Below are 19,707 nucleotides of genomic sequence, written 5' to 3'. Positions count from 1 at the left end.
ACCACACCAAGAGTGAACCATAATGTAAACTATGAACTTTAGGTGACTATGGTATGTCAATATAGGTTCATCAATTGCAACAAGTGTACCATACTCTGGTGGAGGATGTTGATAATGGGAGAGGCTATGCAAGTGTGGGGGCAGGGGGCATATGGGAAATCTCTGCACCTTCCCCTCAATTTTGCTATGAATCTTAAATTGCTTTGTTAAAGTCTTCATTTAAAAAGAGTGAGTTAAGTCTGTCTTTTAGGTTTCTCAAGTCTTCCCTTTTAGAAAATCATCTGATGAAAATCTAAGCCCCTCAAAGTTTGGAGGAAGAGACAAGGGAGCAAGGACATAGCAAGTACATAATGACCACTAACACTTCCAACATTGACTAGCGTTAGATGAAATGGAACTTTCAGATATATGAAGTTTTGATTTGACACAAATTTTTGCAAAAGTCTAGTTCTGAGAGCTACTACTCCAGGAAAAGTTCTGCTTGTGACCCAGGATCAGAGGTAAGGAGCCCTGGATTTGTGGTAAGAAAGAGGCTGATGGAGGGGTTAAGAACTGTGAAGTAGCTTGGAGCTGTGGGGTAGAGCAAGAAGGGATAAAGCTGTTTAACAATGTAAACAGCTCTAGAGTGTGGACTGGGGACTTTATTCCTATACAAAGATGACATCCAAATTCTAGGAACTCATGGAGTCAGGATTTTGGGAGGTGGTTCAGGTAGAATGCGAAGAGAGCAATATCGACTTCTGTTTTATCATCTAATATACTCCAATAACCAGGGAACTTGAGAGACATTGCTCTAGCCTTATAGGCAAAATAAAGGAAAAAGTGACCCCAAGGATAGAGGAGGACCTGCAATGGGAACCAGCATATTGCCCTCAACCTCACCTTCCAGAGGAGACAGAACAGATATGCGGAGATGTCTGTCTAGGAGCCACCTGGAGGGCCTTCACAGCCTTCATCATATCAAAGCAGTCTGCCTGCACTGGCCCTGAGAGCAATCACCTCAGCTACAGAGAGATGCCTAAGATTCCTTCGGAATTCTATGGAGGGAAAGGGGGAAGAACTAGAGAGAGATCAAAGAAAAGAAAGAGTCTAAAGGATAGTCAATGGGGTAGGTGGAAGAGGAAGAAAAGAAAGGCAGGGGGAGTTTGTTTAAAAAACATTAGTGTAAGATTAGAACACTAGAGAACCTGGTACATAGGGAATGAGTGGACAGGCTGAGCTCTGCAACAGACCACTTCCTAATAAAGGTGGTGTTTTTCCAGAGCAGACCCAGCTCAGGAAAATTAGCTACTCCTCCGATCAGTGTAGCACCATCTGAGCTTATGAAACCAGGGCTGCAACCCACCTCCCAAACTGCTGTTTGGTGTGTGTGGTGGTGGGGGCGGGGAAGGATAGGGTTGCTATCTGCTTATTCAACATATTTTTGCCATGGGGACTTGCATTTTGTGTTAAACAGGCAGCAAGGGTTTGGAAGAAGCTGGTGGTCCCATCTGTTCAGAGAGATACTGCTAACTATAGGGTCTCCATAGGTAGCAGCATAAAAATATTTTCAATGCAGCTAAGCTAAATGAGGAGAGAACTTTCTCTGCTAGGTTCAGCACAGATGAATAATTATAAAAAATAAAGCAAAGCCAATGAATTCAAGGGAATTGCCAAACACCCTATCCATCCCTCACCCCACTATAGCTCCCAGTAAAAAGATAGCCAACACCCTGAGGACACCTTTCTTCTCACTCTCCAGGCAGGGCATGAGTTTCAACAGAAACCCAGACTGGAGGCCCAGAACCTATTGAATATTCCAGAAGCCTGTTAGGCTCCCTTGCCAGAGTTTGAAAAGGCAAAACAAAAAGTCCTTTGAAAACTTCAATAATTCAGGTAAACATGTTTTTTTAGTAGCCACTATTTCTAGTGTTAGAAAGTCAAGGTAGCACTTAGTGAAAAGTCAAATCTTCATGGTGACAGAGATGCCTTGGTATGGTTGATTTTTTTTCTTACACTTCTGCTGAAAAAACTGAGTCCTTCCATTGAAATCTTCAACGGCACTGTTAAACATTTGCTTCTGACCCATCCTTGTATGTTGCCAACCAGTCTTTCCTATTTATGTTATTTCCTGCATAACTATCCTGAGTTTTAGCTACTCTGATCATCTTTTTCTTCAATGGGGGATAAAGAGGAGGAATTAAGTCTCAGGTCAACTTAAATTGTGCTTCTGGGTCTTTCTCAGGATTGGCCCCCACCTACCCCTGAATAAACTTTCATGTCCCTCCGTATTGTTCTTTCCATAGTCCATCAAACTACACTTGAAGCAGCATTTCAGAAGAGCTTTGGAAATTGTTATAGACTGAATGTTTGCATCCCCCAAAACTCATATGTTAAATCCTAACACCCAATGTGATGGTATTTGGAGGTTGAGACTTTGGGAGGTGATTAGGTGATGAGGACGGAGACTTAATAAATGGGATTAGTGCCCTTATAAAAGAGGCCCCAGTGAGGTCCCTCACCCCTTTTTGCCATGTGAGGACACAGCAAGAAGCTTGCCACATATGAATCAGGAAGAAAGAATTCACCAGACACTAAATCTGCTGGCACCCTGATCTTGGACTTCTTAGCCTCCAGAATTGTGAGAAAAATATTTCTGTTGTTTATAAGCCATCCAGTCTTTGGCATCTCTCACAGCAGTCCAAATGGACTAAAATAGGTACTCTTCCCAAAGTACTAGTCAAAAACCAAGTACTGGACCTGCTTGACTCAACATGAGCTCTATAAGATACTTGGCCTCTAAGAAATTGGCCCCTCTCCTCTAGCATCTGCTCAGTAGATTTCTGATTGCATCCACTTGAACTTTTTCAGCTAATAAAGTCACTGTGGTAAGCTCTTTAAATATGTTGTTCTTGCATAGGTAAGATCAACAAACTAGATTGAGTGAAAGGGAGCCAGAGACAGAAGTGGAACAAGTAAACAGACTGTTAGTGTGATAAGTGCTATGACATAGAGCGATACAATGATATAGATGAGGGGCATCAAGTGCAGTTCAAAGAGGGGCAGGGAGTTTTCAAGAAAAAAGTAGGGAGTTACCTAGCTGAGGAAGGGGAGCAGGGTGTTCCTAACTATAGGAAGAACACATGCAAGGTTGCAAAGGTTTGGAAGAACATGGTATTTCAGGGTGGCTGGGCAGGAGGAGGAGCTTGAGTGTTGATGGAAGTGATGGCCAAGGTCCCTATAGGCCATGCTTAAGGAGTCTTTATCCTGCAGGCAATGGGGAATTATTGTTAAAGAATGGGAATGACATCAGATTTGCATTTTCGAAATATCACTGTAGCCACAGAATGTGAGAGAGATCAAAAGAGTGGTGTGTAGTATCTTCACAAATATGGAGAGAGTCACGGATTGTTTTCTATAATACAGATGCAAATTGATACTAAGAGAAAGAAGATAAGTTCTAGAGTTCTCACGTGCCTTAGCAGTATTTATTCCTTCTAATGATTGATATCATTATGGGTTGGGATTGATATTATTACGGTTGTATTTGATATATATATATATATATATATATGTATGTATGTATATACAGAGACATATATAAAATGTCTCATCAAAGCTTCTTGAAGACTATGTTCTTGAATTCTTAAAATTATGTACGGTGTCTCATTCAGGATCTCATATGCTTACTGAGTGACTGTTATATACTTTTCTTTCTGACTGGACTAAGTGACTTTACTGGGGAAAGCCAGGATTACAATGGATTTCAGAGCTGGCAAAGGTGGGCACAACATTGACAAAGTACCAGTTGTACTGCATCTACCACTTGGCTCGTCCTTTCTTCTTCCGTTTCTCCTGTTTAGCCACCTTGGGAGTCTGCCCTCTTACTTTCCCAGCACAGGCCAGGGAACCAGAGACTTTACTTCCAAGCATGCAGCCGGCTACCTTCGGGGTGATCACTGACCCAGGGTAGCCTCATCCTCAAGGGGGTGTGCCTGCCAGGATCCAGACTTGATCTTCTGGAGCGATGTCCTCTAGCAAGACTGAACGGCAGTCACTGCAGCCTCTACCACAAAGATGGAGTCCAGAAAGAGGAAGGAGCAATGGCGCACATGGCCTTACCACCTGCAGCATGCCACATCACTGCTCTACTGTTACATACTTTTGACAGAATCTTCAAATACTTACGAATGTAGAATGCCAGACCGGGAAAGCTGACAAAGCTCAGGACTCAGGAGCACATGCACCCTCATTCCAGCCATTGACTTAGCCCCATACCTGCAAGGCCAGGTTTGAACATCAGCTATTTCTATCCATGCTCCATTGGCCAATAGGTACAGACCCTACATCTCTCCTTGGGCCCGGTATATCTGGGTAACAACCAATGCCACAAATAATACCACCCAATATGTGTATAGCACTTTACAATTTACCAGGCACTTTTTCTATTCATTATTTCATTTAATCCTCTTGTATTTGTTTTATTCATTCGTCAGGTCCCAGCTAGAGGCAGATATGTCATTATAGAGAAAGCCATTGAGCAAACAGATAAGTATTTGATCAAGTTTGCCACATAGCCAGAGAGTAGAGACTGGGCCAAGCCTATGTGTTCTCAGGAAGTCATGTGGTGCACGAACAAGGTCCTGGATGAGGATGACAGAGAATGGTGTTTGCTACCATGAACTGCCATTTACGAACTGAACCTGTGGCCAAGTCATTTAACATTTCTGAGTTTCAGCTCTCCCATGGGCACAATGGAGGTGACACCACAGAGCAGCTGTGAAGGTCAAATGATATGATAACATATAAAGCATTCAGCACAGCACCTAGAGTGATCCATACTTCTGGGCCCCTTCTCCTCTTAGCTAAACACTTTTCAACTAGTCCACTTGTTGCCACAAATGTCTGGAGAAAGCTTTAACATACATATTTCTAGGCCCTGCTCCAAATCTATAGAATTATATCTCTGGGGAGAGGGCCCAGATGATTGCAATGCACAGTGCAGTGGGGAGCCACCTGTATAATACCATATCATTAGCTCAAACTGGTCCAACTTTTAGAGGAAAAGTCAAACTTGAATTAAGAACCTACGGTTGGGGGGCGCCTGGGTGGCACAGCGGTTAAGCGTCTGCCTTCGGCTCAGGGCGTGATCCCGGCGTTATGGGATCGAGCCCCACATCAGGCTCCTCCGCTATGAGCCTGCTTCTTCCTCTCCCACTCCCCCTGCTTGTGTTCCCTCTCTCACTGGCTGTCTCTGTCTCTGTCGAATAAATAAATAAAAATCTTTAAAAAAAAAAAAAAAGAACCTACGGTTGGGGGGGAGCACCTCGGTGGCTCAGTCGGTTCAGTGCCCAGCTGTTGGTTTCAGCTCAGGTCTCATCTCAGGGTCCTGAGATCCAACCCACATCACGGAGTCTGCTTAGGACTCTCTGTCCCTCTGCCCCTGCCTTCTATGCGCTCTCTCTTTCTCTTTCTCTCAAATAAAATAAATCTTAAAAAAAAAGAACATACAGTGTGCTTGATGCAATGCTACAGGCTTTCTCTTGAAAGATACATTTGTATGCAATTTCTCCCAATTCACCTGGGAGGGACTTGGTAAAGATGGTTTGAAAAAGTCATGCAACACAGCAGACGGACATATATGTCCACCCCTAATATGTAACTCTAACTTTGCCAGAGAACTGCCCCGAGGACATAAAAGAACTGTTTCCGGTTTTCCCTCTGGTTCCTGCTTTTGAAATCTATTTCAGTTATTAAGTAACCTGGGTCAGTCTAACCTGTAAGAATAACAATAAAAATAATGGCAGTTCTTGTTGACATTTATCGAGTTCAGGCCCTGTACTAAGTTTTAGGTACGTCACTTTATTCCATCCTCACAAGGTCCCGTGAAATGGGCACTACGGTACTAACATCCCTATTTAAAAAACTGGTTTCTGTTTTTAAACAAAAGGCTTAGAATACTGAATCATTCCTGAGTAGCCAGGGAAAGACACTCACTAAAAGTGAGGGGATCAAAGAAGACTGTTATTGAGGTTTATAGAAGGAAATTTTAGTGGAGGAAACGGAAGCAAGGAGAAGAAACATGAATCAGATTCTTTGACCTGAGGACCAGAGGGGGGGACTGAGAAAGCAGCCCAGAACAGAATGCATTCACCTGACTTTACCGCCACCTCGTGGTGGTCTGATGGACCGACACCGAGTTCACAATTCTGCATTCACTGTTTCAGTCAGGGAGCCTGCGAGACTCTCTACAAGGCGCTAAGTGGGGAAGTAAGGCCAAGTGAAACAGAGACCCTGCCCTTTGAGGTCTTTTCCTAAGTCCTCTGGAGTCACCAGACTTGAAGTTACCTTAGGGTTCAACTATTCCGGGAGTAAATACCCTTTTATCATGCAGGCTATTTTCAGGAAAGGCAGAAATGTTTTCGTAAAGCACATTTACGTGCACTTTGTCATTTCATGGGTAAAACAATCCCTAAAGGTAGATAAAATCATCCTCACTGTAGTTGGCGGGAGCTAGGTTTAAAGAAGTGAAATGTATATGAGAAATCTAAAAAAGCCAAAGTGGTCCAAAACAGAATAAAATGGTGATTACCAGGGGCTGGTGGGGGGTCGGGAGATAGGACAGATGTTGTTTAAAGGTACAAGCTTGCAACAAGTAGTCAATAAGCCCTAGGGGTCTAATGCATGGTATAGTGAGTATAGACAATAACACTGTATTATAATCGTCAAACTTGGTAAGAGACTAGAACTTAATTATTCCAACCACTACAAAGAAATAATGATGTAATATGATAGAGGTGCTACTTGTCACTACAATGGCAATCGTATTACAATATAGAAATGTATCATTTTAACATGTTGGACACCTTCAATTTACACAATGTTAGAGGTCAAATATATCTCAGTAAAAAGCACAAAAATATAAGGAGCTGAAATGACTTGGCTAAGGTCACACAGTAAGATGGCAACAGCGCCACCTTGCAATTTGTTCATTCCACTCAGCGCAACATTCAGAGAGCGCCAAGCGTGTGCCAGGCACCAGGGATATGCTGTTGAATTATGCTGCTCCCTGACTCACTGTTTCCCTCCTGCCTGTTCCAGCTTAGCCCAGCTTCTCTGGATGGAAACCTTTTTTTGTGAGCCAGGAGGAAACTGAAAAGCTTTAAGCAACACCTGAGCCATGAGTTTTCCAGAAGGACAGGCTCCCCAGGGCATTCTAGCTCTTGCTGCCCAGTGAGTGGGTTGCTTTCCCCAATCCCCTGGGTCAATCCCTGGCCCTCACTCCCATGGGTGAGTGATATAAAAGGCTCCTCTCCTCTAGGACGGCTGCCTTAAGTAGACTGGTTTATCCTTCTGAGTTTTTAAAAAAATTTATATATTTACTTGAGAGAGAGTGAGTGAGAGAGATTGCACATGAGCAGGACAGGGAGGTGCAGAGGAAGAGGGAAAAGCAGACTCCCCGCGGAGCAGGGAGCCGATGACGCTGGGCTCGACCCCGGGACTCTGGGATAATGACCTGAGCCGAAGGCAGACACTTAACCAACTGAGCCACACAGGCGCCCTAACCTTCTGGTTTTTTAAGACCACAATAGATAAATATGAAATTTGATCAAAGGCTTCACCACAAAGGTAGGTCACAGCAGGGATCTAGGTGGGTGTCTGCAGCCTTCGGTTGCTCATCAGTCTATTTCAACACTCTGTCTACAAAAACAGGGAAACCAAGGCTCAGGGTAGGGAAGTGACATGCTGAAGCAAATTTCGGAAAATTAAAACACAGCTGTCCTGATCCCCAGGCCAGAACTGTTTCTACCACACTCTGCTGCCCCTCTGTGGACATGAGAATGTATGAAGCCGCCTCATTGTGCCCTCCTGAGCACAAGAAAACAGACCCTCTACAACGAAGGAAACTGATAGGGAGGAAAGGTAACAGGAAATGCCTGGAAACTAAACCCATAAAGTCCAAACCCCGAGTCACCATAAAAGGCTTTGAACTGGCAAGAATGAGAGGAAATGATGAGAGAGCAAAGGAAATGGGCCTCTGAGAGAGGAAACACAGAGAGCACACACAAGGCCTTTGGGTAGCCTCTGTTGCAGGCCTTTGTCAAGAGGAGTGGGTCTCTCCCTCCCTCCCAGAAGCCAAGCCTGGGGCATCCTCTGTAAGGAGGCTCTTGAGAACTGGGCCGACTACCTACTAACACAAGTTACATTTAGTGCAGCCTATTGTGCTAAATGCTTTGTACGCATGTATTACTTGACTTAATCTTCTCAATAACCTTATGGGGAAAACTATTTTTATCAATCCCCACAGTGAGGTTAAATAGCATGCCCCAAAATGCACAGCCAGTAAGTGGCAGGGCTCAGATTTGAAAGCAGGGCTTTCTACTATTGACCTGTGTTTTTAAGCCATCTTGTGTTAAATAATGTCTCGTTGCTGTAGTGTGTCCTTTTTCTGAAAACTACTGAAAAGTACTGGGAACATTTCCATTTCAACAATTGGTATGATGATGATGATGATGATGATGATGATGATGATGATACTGGCCAACAACTGTTGACTGGTAACTGTATACCAAACACTGTACTAGGTGTTTTGCATGTGTGATCTCATTTAACCCTTACGATGACCCCAGGAGGTAGCAATAAGCTCCCACATGCTGAGAAACTGGCCCAAGGTCACAGAGCTAAGGATGCAGCTGTGCTAAAGCCCGCTCTTACCACTAGGCAACCTGCCCTTGGGTTTCTTCCCTGCCTCCCACTGATGCTGATGCCAATTAGAGGCTTGATGAAGGACAAGTAGGAGGTGGAGTGAAATGCATTAATTTAATGTTGGGCTGAGGATTCATTTGTGTGGGATCAAGTTGTTGAAATTTCTATTTGATGGCCAGATTTAATTAACAACCATCAAAACACCTTTCTCAGCTTTAATCTTTCATTTATTTAATCAAATTAATGTGTGGGAAAGTTTAACAGGGCTGTTGCTAAGAGCCTTTGTCTGACTTTCCCCTTCTTACCGAATGAATGATTCATTCAACAAACAGGTATGGGACTGCCATTGAGAGGCACCTACAATATGCCTGAGAGTCAGGAAGCTAGTCCCAAATCCCTTGTTGTGGGCCTTGAAAGCCCTGCTTTCAAAGGCCCCTACCCCTACTGGGTCTCACTAACTGTAAATAAGCCACTGATTAACCTGCAAGGTCCCTCGCATTGTAGGTCTCAGTGTAAGCTCCTGATTAGTGTTTGGGGTTTTTTACTGCTTTAAATATTTGATTGTTAATTTCTTATTTATTTTTCATTGAGATATAATTGACATATAACATTATATTCATTTCAGGTATACAACATAATGATTCAATATTTGCATGTATTGTGAAAGAATCATCACAATAAGTCTAGTTAACACCCATCACCATACATAGTTATAATATTTTTCTTATGATAACTTTTAAAATCTACTCTTAGCAACTTTCAAATACACAATACAGTATTATTAACTATAGTCACCATGCTGTACATTATATCCCCAAGACTTACTAATTTTATAATTGGAAATTTGAACCTTTTGAGCCCCTTCACCCATTTCACCCACCCCCACCCCCACCTCTGGCAATAACCAATCAGTACTCTGTATCCGTGACTTTGGTTGGTTGGTTGGTTGGTTGGTTGGTTTGGTTGGCTTTATAGATCATACAGTATTTGTCTTTATCTGACTATTTCACAGAGCAGAATGCCCTCAAGGTCCATCCATGTTGTTGCAAATATCAAGATTTCCTTCTGTTTTTTATTCTTGAATAATATTCCATTGTATACATATTCCACATTTTCTTTATCCATTCATCCATTAATGGATACATAGTTTGCTTCCATATCTTGGTTACTGTAAATAATGCTTCAATGTATCTTTCTGAGATAGTGTTTTCATTGCCTTCAGATAAATAGCAAGAAATGAAATTCCTGGATCATGTGGTAGTGCTAGTTTTTCATTTTTTGAGGGACTTCCACACTGTTTTCCACAGTGACTGTACCAATTTACACTCCCACCAACAATGCACAAGAGTTGCCTTTTTTCCACATCCTCACCAACACTTGTTATTTTTTGTCTTTGTGATAGTAGCCATTCTAACAAGTGTGAGGTGATATCTCATTGTGATTTTGATTTGCATTTCCCTGGTGATTAGGTTGAAAAGGTTGAAAACCTTTTCATGTACCTGTTGGCCATCTGTCTGTCTTCTTTGAAAAAATGCCTATTTAGATCCTCTGCCCATTTTTTAAATTGGATTGTTGGGGGGGTTGCTATTGAGCTGTGTATGTTCTCTATACACTTTGGAGATTAACCCTTTATCAGATATATGACTTGCATTTATATTTTCCCATTTGGTAGGTTGCCTTTGCATTTTGTTGATGGTTTCCTTTGCTGTGCAGAAGCTTTTTAGTTTTACATAGAGCCACTTGTTTATTTTTGCTTGTGTTGCCTTTGCTTTTTGTGTCAAATCCAAAAAGTGATTGACAAGACCTATGTTTCAAAGGAGCTTACTTTCGTACTTCCCACATTTTCTTCTAGGAATTTTTTAGTTTCAGGTCTTATGTTTAAGTCTTTAATCCATTTTGAGCAAATTTTTATGTATGGTGTAAGATAGTGGTCTAGCTTCATTCCTTTGTATATGATTGTTCAGTTTTCCCAACACCACTTATTGAAGAGAATTTCCTTTTCCCATTGAATATTCTCAGTTCCTTTGTCATAAATTAATTGACATATTTGTGTGGGTTTATTTCTGAGCTCTCTAGTCTGTTCCATTAATCTATGTGTCTGCTTTTATGTCAATACCATACTGTTTTGACTACTATAGACTTGTATTATAGTTCGAAATCAGGAAACATGATACCTCCAGCTTTGTTCTTCTTTCTCAAGACTGTTTTGGCTATTTGGGGGGGTGTCTCTTATGGTTTCATGCAAGTTAATTTCTTCTTTAAATGGCAGAAAAGAAGAAAGGGAATCAATTCCTTAAACTGCTCAACTGATGACTCTGGTGGGTGAGAGCCAGGTAAGGTATGTTTCCAGGGTGTTAGAGCAGACACTGAGGGGGATAAGGACAGCAGGGGACCTGGAAGATAGACCAGGAGACATGAGAGAAAATCCGAGAAACAGGAGACGCAGTGGGAGGAAGGTGGTCATGTAACCGACCAACAGGAATTCACTCCTTGGTGAGTCAAACTGCACTAGGTTGAGTTGTTGCACAAAGTAAATTTTATTTGCAGCAAATAAGGAGGTCACAGGGAATAGCTTCCAAAGCCATGAGTCCCCAAGCAAGGGTGGATGGTTTTCTTTTATTTAGGGTGAGGATGAATATTTAGATAGGGAAGCCTTGTCATTGTATGTAGAGGCAGGCATAAGGTCACAAATGTGCCTTAAGGAACCATGCCTATACATACATTGTATGTTATATAAATGAGGCTAAGGCTCCACCTTAGGTGGAGATCTTAGCATTATAATAAAGGTAGTCATCGGTCATTCTAGAGGTCACTCCATGGTCCTCTGTGCAGACTCCAAGTCAGGGGTTAAGTTAAAACTGGTCTGGATGATCTGGGAGGGCTGGAGGTCTTGTCAGGGTAGTCACTATCACTCAAAGGGCACTTTCACTGTCCATTTGTCTGAGTTAAGAGAGAAGCTGGAAAGAAGAGCTCAAGGAAAAATGTGGGACAAAGGTCTGTGAGTGCAAGCAGGTGGGCAGTAAAGGCAAGGTCTTGGAGTCTAGCTGGTGATAATAAAACTTTTGGGGTGCCAGAGTTTGTGGATTCCTTATACAACTGTGTTTTTGTCTGAAGAGCTATGTCTTCACCAACACCCTCTGATCTTTTATTTCCCTTTCCTGCCCCACCCACTGTCTTTCTTTTAAGAAGACAGACTAAGATAAGTAGTACTATAAGGAGTAGATAACACTAGAAGACCAGAGAGTGGAAGATTGTGTATCATCTTAGAGCATATGAAACAAAAGCTTTTATATATCTTTTGCTTATGATCAAATTTAGCAAGACAATGTAGGTGTCTTTATTAATGCAAGTCAAATCTAGAGGCACATTAGAATTTTCTACACACGTCCATTCCACTTACAACCTCTTCCAGAATCCTGTCAGGTTCAGCTGCCACCTTCTGTTTTTGTACCCTGATTATACTAAAAGATGGATGGGGGACGTAGGCTGAGGGTGGAAGTGAAGGAGACAAGATGCAATACTAGGTACTTTCCACGATGTTTCAGACATTTGTTTCTGAAAACAATAGAGCTAAAGTGTATCTTGAGGAGAAATTCTCAAATGACTCAATACCTACCCTCACCAATGCAGAGGGGAAAAGTCATTGTAGTCACACACAAAACCGTGAATTAGGAGATAAGCTCCATTCACAGTTCTGCCTTTCACTTGCTGTATGACCTTACACAAATCACTTTACCTATCCCTACCTCAGGGTTTCCTCATTATAAAATGGGCATATTACCATCTGCTATCCATGCACTTTTGAAAATCAGTTAGATAATATGCATGAGAACATGTTGCAGATGTGATCCATTGATGGCAGGTAGAGCCCTTACCTTAGAATAAAGTGCTACTGATAACATAGTAGTTTTACAAGGTAGTTTGAAAACAGCTATGTCCCATTAGAAGTATTTAGCTTCTCGAAATTTTCAGTGGGGCTTGTTTGGGTGATAGGCCATTGGATATGAAGGAATTCCCTAGTAGTTTTGTGAATCAAAGAGGATTTTGAAAATCACAGTGAAGCTAAAATAAATGTATTTGGAAACCAGCTGAAATGAAGTCTCCATTCAAGGGTCCTCTTCATTGTACCTTCACATTCTCAAGGCCTTTGCTTTTGTGCATCAATCTCTCTCCACTATAGGATCATTATCATCATGACTCAAGTATTTGACCAATTTAGAGAAAGCCTCTCTTAATCCTTAATACATTCTCCTCCAGCTACTGCTCAGTTTCTCTGCTTTCCCTTGTAGCAAAACTTTTTGAAAGAATTGTTTATACATGCTGCTTTCATTTTCCTCACCTCACAATTTCTCTGCTTTCCCTTGTAGCAAAACTTTTTGAACTTTTGAAAGAATTGTTTATACAGGCTGCTTTCATTTTCCTCACCTCACAATTACTCCAGTATCTATAACTGCAAAACTGCTCCTCTAGGTCACCTTTTCTGGCTGACTCCATTGGTCACTTCTCTATCCTCATCTAGCAACTTGAACCAGTATTAAACACAATTGCCTACACCCTCTTCTTCGATGTACACTCTTTCTCTTGGCTGTTGTGACCCTGCATTCTTACTTTTCTTTATATGTCTCTCTGGCTATTCTTTCTGAGTCTCCTTAGTAGGCTCTTTCTTCTCTGTAGAGGAGCACAGCAGTTAAGAACAGATTCTCAAGCCCTGCTTTCCAATATGGTAGCCCCTAGTCACACTGTGGCTATTACATTTAAATCAATAAAATTAAATAAATTAAATTAAATTAATTAACAAGATTAAATGTTTATTAAATTAAATTAAACATTCAGTCCCATCAACCTAACATTCCAATCGTTCAACAACAGCATGTGGCTAAAGGCTAACACACTGGATAGCAAGACTCAGAACATGGCAAGTCAGTTAGAACCAGGCTTCTAGAATTTGAATCCCAGCTCTGCTGATTTATCGCTGAGTGACCTTAGGCAAGTTACTTAATCTCACAGAAAAAATCCCTGCCTTCATAGAGTTTATGCTCTCTCTACAATGGGAAAATATGGCATGCCTAAAATGTAAAAGGAACATCTATAAACATTGATAGCTCTCCAAGAGATATTGGTAAGTGAAAAATGCAAGGTTCAGAGTGGTATAGTTATATAGCTAGATAGATACATAATATGATCTTGGTTGAACAAAATAAAGATATACTCATATTTTTATATTTATTAAAAATTCTGTAGAGCTACAAAAAAATTTAATGGTCCTTTTGGGGAACGGAGTCGGGGTTAGGAAAAAGACTTTGAGTTTGCATTTTAAACATTTATGTACTGTTTTATCACATACATAAATTACTTTTGATTAAAAATAATAATCTTAAATTTATATGTATATGATTTGGCATTTTTCTCGTTAGTTTGTTATACAACCATTACTGTATAACCGACTAAACCCTGGACATAGTAGCTTAAAACAACATCCATTTTATTATATCTCATGAATCTGTTGGTCACAGTTTGGTCAGGGTTCAGCTGAGAGCTATCTCCACTGCAATTGGCTTTAGCTAGAGTCATTCAGTGGTATTCAGATGGTTTGAATAGAGGACCTAGAACTGATTTACTCACATGTCTGGTGCCTTGGAAGGAATGGTTGGAAGTTTGGACTCAGCTGGGCCTCTCTCTATTTCCAAGCATTCGGGGACTTTCCATTTGGTCCCTCCAGCAGAGTAGTCAAATATTTCATATGATTGCTCAGAGATCCAAGAAACCAACATGGAAATTACAAGTTCTTTAGAGGCTAGATCTAGAATGAGCTTTATGTCACTTATGCCACACTCTATTGGTTAAAGCAGTTATAGGCCAGCCCAGATTTAGGGGATAAGTAGTAGAGATAGACCCAGGCTTTCTACTGGAAGAGCATCAGAGAATTTGTGGCCATCTTTAATCCAATACAGACATAAAGATTGCTGCCTTAATACAAGTTGTATCTTTCATAATTCAGGTTAGGACTAAAAATCATAACTGTGGATGGTTGAGGATAACTTGAATGGAAAACCAGGTAAAGAGGAGCTAAAGACACAAGTGCAACCCCTTCTACTGGAAAATGAAGGAGGCCATTCAGAGTCTCAGAGTACAATTTCTATTTTACTTACTCTCAGAATCACGTTGGCAGACTAATAATGCCTACTTCCATTGTCCTCCACATTCCCTTCATCTCTCTCAAGCAAGTCAGGGTAAGAAGCTTTTTTCCTTGGGTAGGCCTCATGTCTTTCTTGACTCTGTGAAACTTCTTATCCAAAATACAGAGTGCATAGTAGAGTATAGAGCCTACAGCAGAATCAAAGTAATGCCACCGATTGATAGTCTACCCTCCAGCACATTCTGCTTTCCTATATATTAAAGGCCACCATCCACTTTAAGTCAAATGCTGTGCTAGGTACTTTAATATATTTTTTATTATTTCATTGTAACAACAGTGGGATGGGTATTTTTTTAATGGAAAAGATGTATTATTATGATTATTAAATTTTGTTCTTCAAAATACACAAGCAAGAGAGTAGAAAAACTCACTACTGGGTGAAGTGTGAAAATTCTCATTTGGAGAAGATTTTTTGGGACAGGTATTATTATTAGCCCCCATTTTACAGAGAAGGAAGGTGAGACACAAATGTTAAGTGACTTTACCTCCACAACAAATACATAGGTGACAGAGCTTGGATAGCAACTGAGATCTTTGACTCCAAAGCCTATGATCTTTCATTCTACTATGTTGCCTCTCAAGGGAAAAGAAACAAAAGTCTGTATACTGGATACCAAGGGTAGTTTTCTCCTATTTCATTCATCCATCCAAACAATATCTAAGGTGTGCCGAGGGTGCTTCCACACTACCAGGATCTCCAGAGTATTAAAGAAAGGTCTAAAGAGAAAGGCTGTACTTCTAGCATTGGTATTTCCAAACCTTGGTATTCATAACATATCATAAAATATATTTTTTAAATCTATTACATGTTTTGCTGCTGCTCCTGGCATCTCTATATTACAAGGGAACAGCTGCTGATACAGTTGGCACTGTCATGTATGTTTGGGCAGCTGACCAGGAAAGGATCAAGGATGGCACAGATTGTCTCTTCTTTTCAGCATTAACCAGAAAAGCACTAATACAGAGGCCTGTTATTGAAGAATATGGGCAGGAAATGTGGCTCATGGATAAGAGACACTTAGGCAGTTGGAAGAATTTGAAAGAGTGATTCAAAAAAGGAACTGGGAGAACTTGACTCAAGCAGGATTCAGCAATCCCTTCATCTCTAAGGATTCACAGAACAACAGTATTCAGTGCACTGAGGAGAGGGGAGCCAGAGCCCTTGGGAAGACATATGGTGCAGGGGAGAAAGGTAAATAAAGGAGAACGCAATGGAGAAAGAAACAATAAAAAATATTGAGTGAAAAGAGAAATATAATGATTCTGTGGTAAACACAATTGATGGCCATCAACTTAAAACAAAGACCGCCACACACAAAATTGCCCATTTGTGAACTCGCCCCTTGGGGGTGGTGATTAGTGCAGAACACTGCCAAATGACTATGTACAAATCATGTCTGCAATTTTTTACTTTGGCATCTTACATTAATCAAAGTAGCAACTCATTCTGTGAGGCCAATGTTACCTTCATGACAAAACCCAACAAACACATCACAAGGAAGAAATCTATAGACCAATATTTCTGATGAATATAGATACAAAAATCCTCAATAAAATGCTAACAAACCAAAGCAACATATAAAATGGATTATACACCATGGCTAGCTATGGTTTATCCCTGAAATGCAAGGTTGGTTTAACATATGAAGAGCAATCAATAAAATGCATGCGATCATCTCAGTAGTTGAAGAAAAAGTATTTGACAAAACTCATCACCCTTTCATGATGAATACACTTAACACACTAGAAATAGATAAAGAGAACTTTCTCAACCTAATGAAAGCCACGTATAAAAAAAATGGTTAACATCAGTACTTAATGGTGAAAAACTGGATGCCTTACTCCTAAGATCAGGGATAAGATAAAGATGTTTGCTCTCACCAGTTCTATTCAATGTTGTTTTGGAGGTTCTAGCCAGGGCAATGAGATAATGAGGAGAAATAAAAGATATCTAGATTGGAAATGAAGAAGTAAAACTCTCTATTCTCAGATGACATAATCTTGTATATAGAAAATCTTAAGAAATCTACCCAAAAATATCATTAGAATTATTAAAGGAGTTCAGCAAGCTTGCAGGATACAAGGTCAATATAGAAAAATCATTTGTATTTCTATACACTAACAATGAACAATCAAAATATAAAATTAAGAAAACAACTCCATTTATAATAATATCAAAAACAATACAGGGGCCTGGGTGGCTCAGTTTTAAGCATCTGACTCTTGATTTCGGCTCAAGCCATGATCTCATGGGTTGTGGTATCAAGCCCTACACTGGGCTCCGTACTCAGTGGGGAGTCTGCTTGAAGATTCTCTCTGCCCCTCCCCCACTCTCTCTCTCTCTCATAAATATATAAATCTTAAAAAAAAAACAATACTTAGGAATATATTTCACAAAAGAAGTGTGAGACTTGTATACTAAAACCACAAAATATCATTGAAAGAAATTAAAGACGATCTAACTCAGTGGAATGTCATCTTGTGTTCTTGGATTGGAAAACTTAATATTGTGAAAGTAGCAATACTTTCCAAATTTATTTACAGATTCAACACAATCTCTATCAAAATCCCACCTGGTTTTCGTGCAAAAATTGACAAGCTGAACCTAAAATTTACATGGAAATGCAAGAGATCCAGAATAGCCAAAACAGCCTTCATGGCCTTGGGTTTGGCAATATATTCTTAGATATGACACCAAAAACACAAGAAGCAAAGGCAAAATAGACAAAATTGGATTTCATCAAAATGAAATAACTTTGTACTTCAAAGGATATCATCAAGAAAGTGAAATATGACCCACAGAATGGGAAAAAAACTACCTGCAAATCATATATCTGAAAAGGGTCTAGTTTCCAGAATACATAAAGAACTCTTACAACTCAACAACAATAACAAAAAGGGCAAATAACCCAGTTAAAAACAGGTAAAGAATTTGAATAGACATTTCTCCAAGGAAGTTTAAGAGGGATATGTCCAATAAGTAAGTGAAAAGAAGCTCAACATCATTAGTTATCAGAGAAATGCAAATTAAAATCACACAGAGATACCACTTCATACCCACAGGGATGGCTATATAATTTTTAAAAACAAAAAGTAAGTATTGGTGAAGATGTTGGGAAATTGGAACCCTTGCACGTTGCTGGTTGAAATGTAAAATGATGCAGTCACTTTGGAAGACAGCCTGGCAGTTCCTCAAAAGACTTAAACATAGATTCACACTTGACCTAGCAATCCTTCTTCTAGAAATATACACAAGAGAAGTGAAAATATATGTCCATACAAGAATGTGCACACTAATATTCATAGCAGTATTATTCATAATAGCCTGAACGTGGAAAAACCCAAGTATCCATCAACTGGTGAGTAGAGAAACAAAATTTGTTATAGCCATACAATGGAATATTATTCAGCCATGAAAAGCAGAAGTACTGATACATGCTACAAATGGATGAACTTTGAAAACAATATGCTAAGTAAAAGAAGCAGACCTAAAAACCACATATTATTTGATTCCATTTATGTGAAATTTCTAGAATAGCCAAATCTATATTGACAGTGGCTGCTGGGGCCTGGACGCAGGGGGAATGGGGAGTGACTGCTTATGGGTAAGGGGTTTCTTTTGGAATATTCTGGAATTTCATAGTAATGATGATTGCACAACTTTATGAATGTACTGAAAACCACTAATTGTAAACTTTAAAAGGGCAGATTTTATGGTTTGTGAATTGTGTATCAATAAAGTTGTTATTCTAAAAAGGAGAATTATATGTCTAACAACCAAGTAGGAGAAATGTGCTAAATCTTCAATTTTCTCTGTCCTGACTGGCTGGACCAGTGGCCTCCTTCCTTTTTCTTCAGAACCTGCCCCCAAATATTTACTCATTCCTTCACCTATGGCAGAAGGTGCCAGTCAGCTATGCCCTGAGCCAGTAACACTGGACATTCCTGTGTCCACATTTGTCACATCTTCTATATAACCCTTCCTTCATGTTATATTTGTATAGTGAACAACTCCTTTCTGCAAAAATGAGTCAAATGGGACTCAAAAAACAGTCTTGAGGCAACAGAGAGAAAGGGAAATATTGGAGCATAAGCTGTAGGGAATAGGTGGCCTCATTGTTCCAAAATCCTCCCCTATAATTGAGAATACTCAAGGAAACCTAGACATTTCGCCTTTTACTCCCTTCCAGCATAGTATGTTGGGAAAATATTTTGAAGTCTTTCAGTTGGAGACTAATTTATTCCCAGTTCACATTAGTGAACTTAAGCCATTCTCAGTGAGGATGGGCAACCATAGAAGAGTCCAGAGCTACTTCTGTCACCCATTCTAATATTTGACAGTTCTTGCCATTAACATACCAGTAACAATGTAACAATTCCCCATATTTAATCTAGGTTCCTAATGCTTGGTATAAACCAAATTACCTCTTGTTATATCCTTGGTAGAGAGTGAAAAGAGATACCGTTGATTTATAGCTGGAAAACAGTGCCTCGGAAAGAAATAGTAATAGGAACTAGGAGTTTTTTCAGAGAATGACAGATCATCGGTCTTTAACAATTTAAAATCCCCCTGTAGATACGGTTTCCCCATACTGGTCACAGGACTCTGGGTAAAAGTGCATAAAGGATGTAGAGAAATATAATTTAAAAAGAGGAGTTTAAGTCCTTTGTGAGTTAGCAAGGCCAAATGAATCTGGCCAAGCCACCACTTCCCACAAGCCAACATAATGACAGAGACTCAGACAAGCACCACTAGCAAGCAGAGTCCCCTCCAAGAGGTAAAGCACTTTGAATACTAGATTCCCAAATGAACCATCACTGCCATC

The 19,707-nt window shown here is 40.3% G+C and overlaps 1 protein-coding gene across 2 annotated transcripts in view; it reads right to left on the bottom strand.

The window, feature by feature from the left end:
• The window catches only part of LHFPL1 (LHFPL tetraspan subfamily member 1), a 46,662-nt gene that overhangs the window by 7,703 nt on the left and 19,252 nt on the right, over positions 1–19,707 (bottom strand). The window lies entirely within an intron of this gene.

Source organism: Ursus maritimus (genome assembly GCF_017311325.1).
Source record: "Ursus maritimus isolate PB19 chromosome X unlocalized genomic scaffold, ASM1731132v1 scaffold_X1, whole genome shotgun sequence".
Taxonomy (NCBI): domain Eukaryota; kingdom Metazoa; phylum Chordata; class Mammalia; order Carnivora; family Ursidae; genus Ursus; species Ursus maritimus.
Note: the sequence above shows the minus strand (reverse complement) of the source record. Positions and strands in the feature narration are given on the sequence as shown.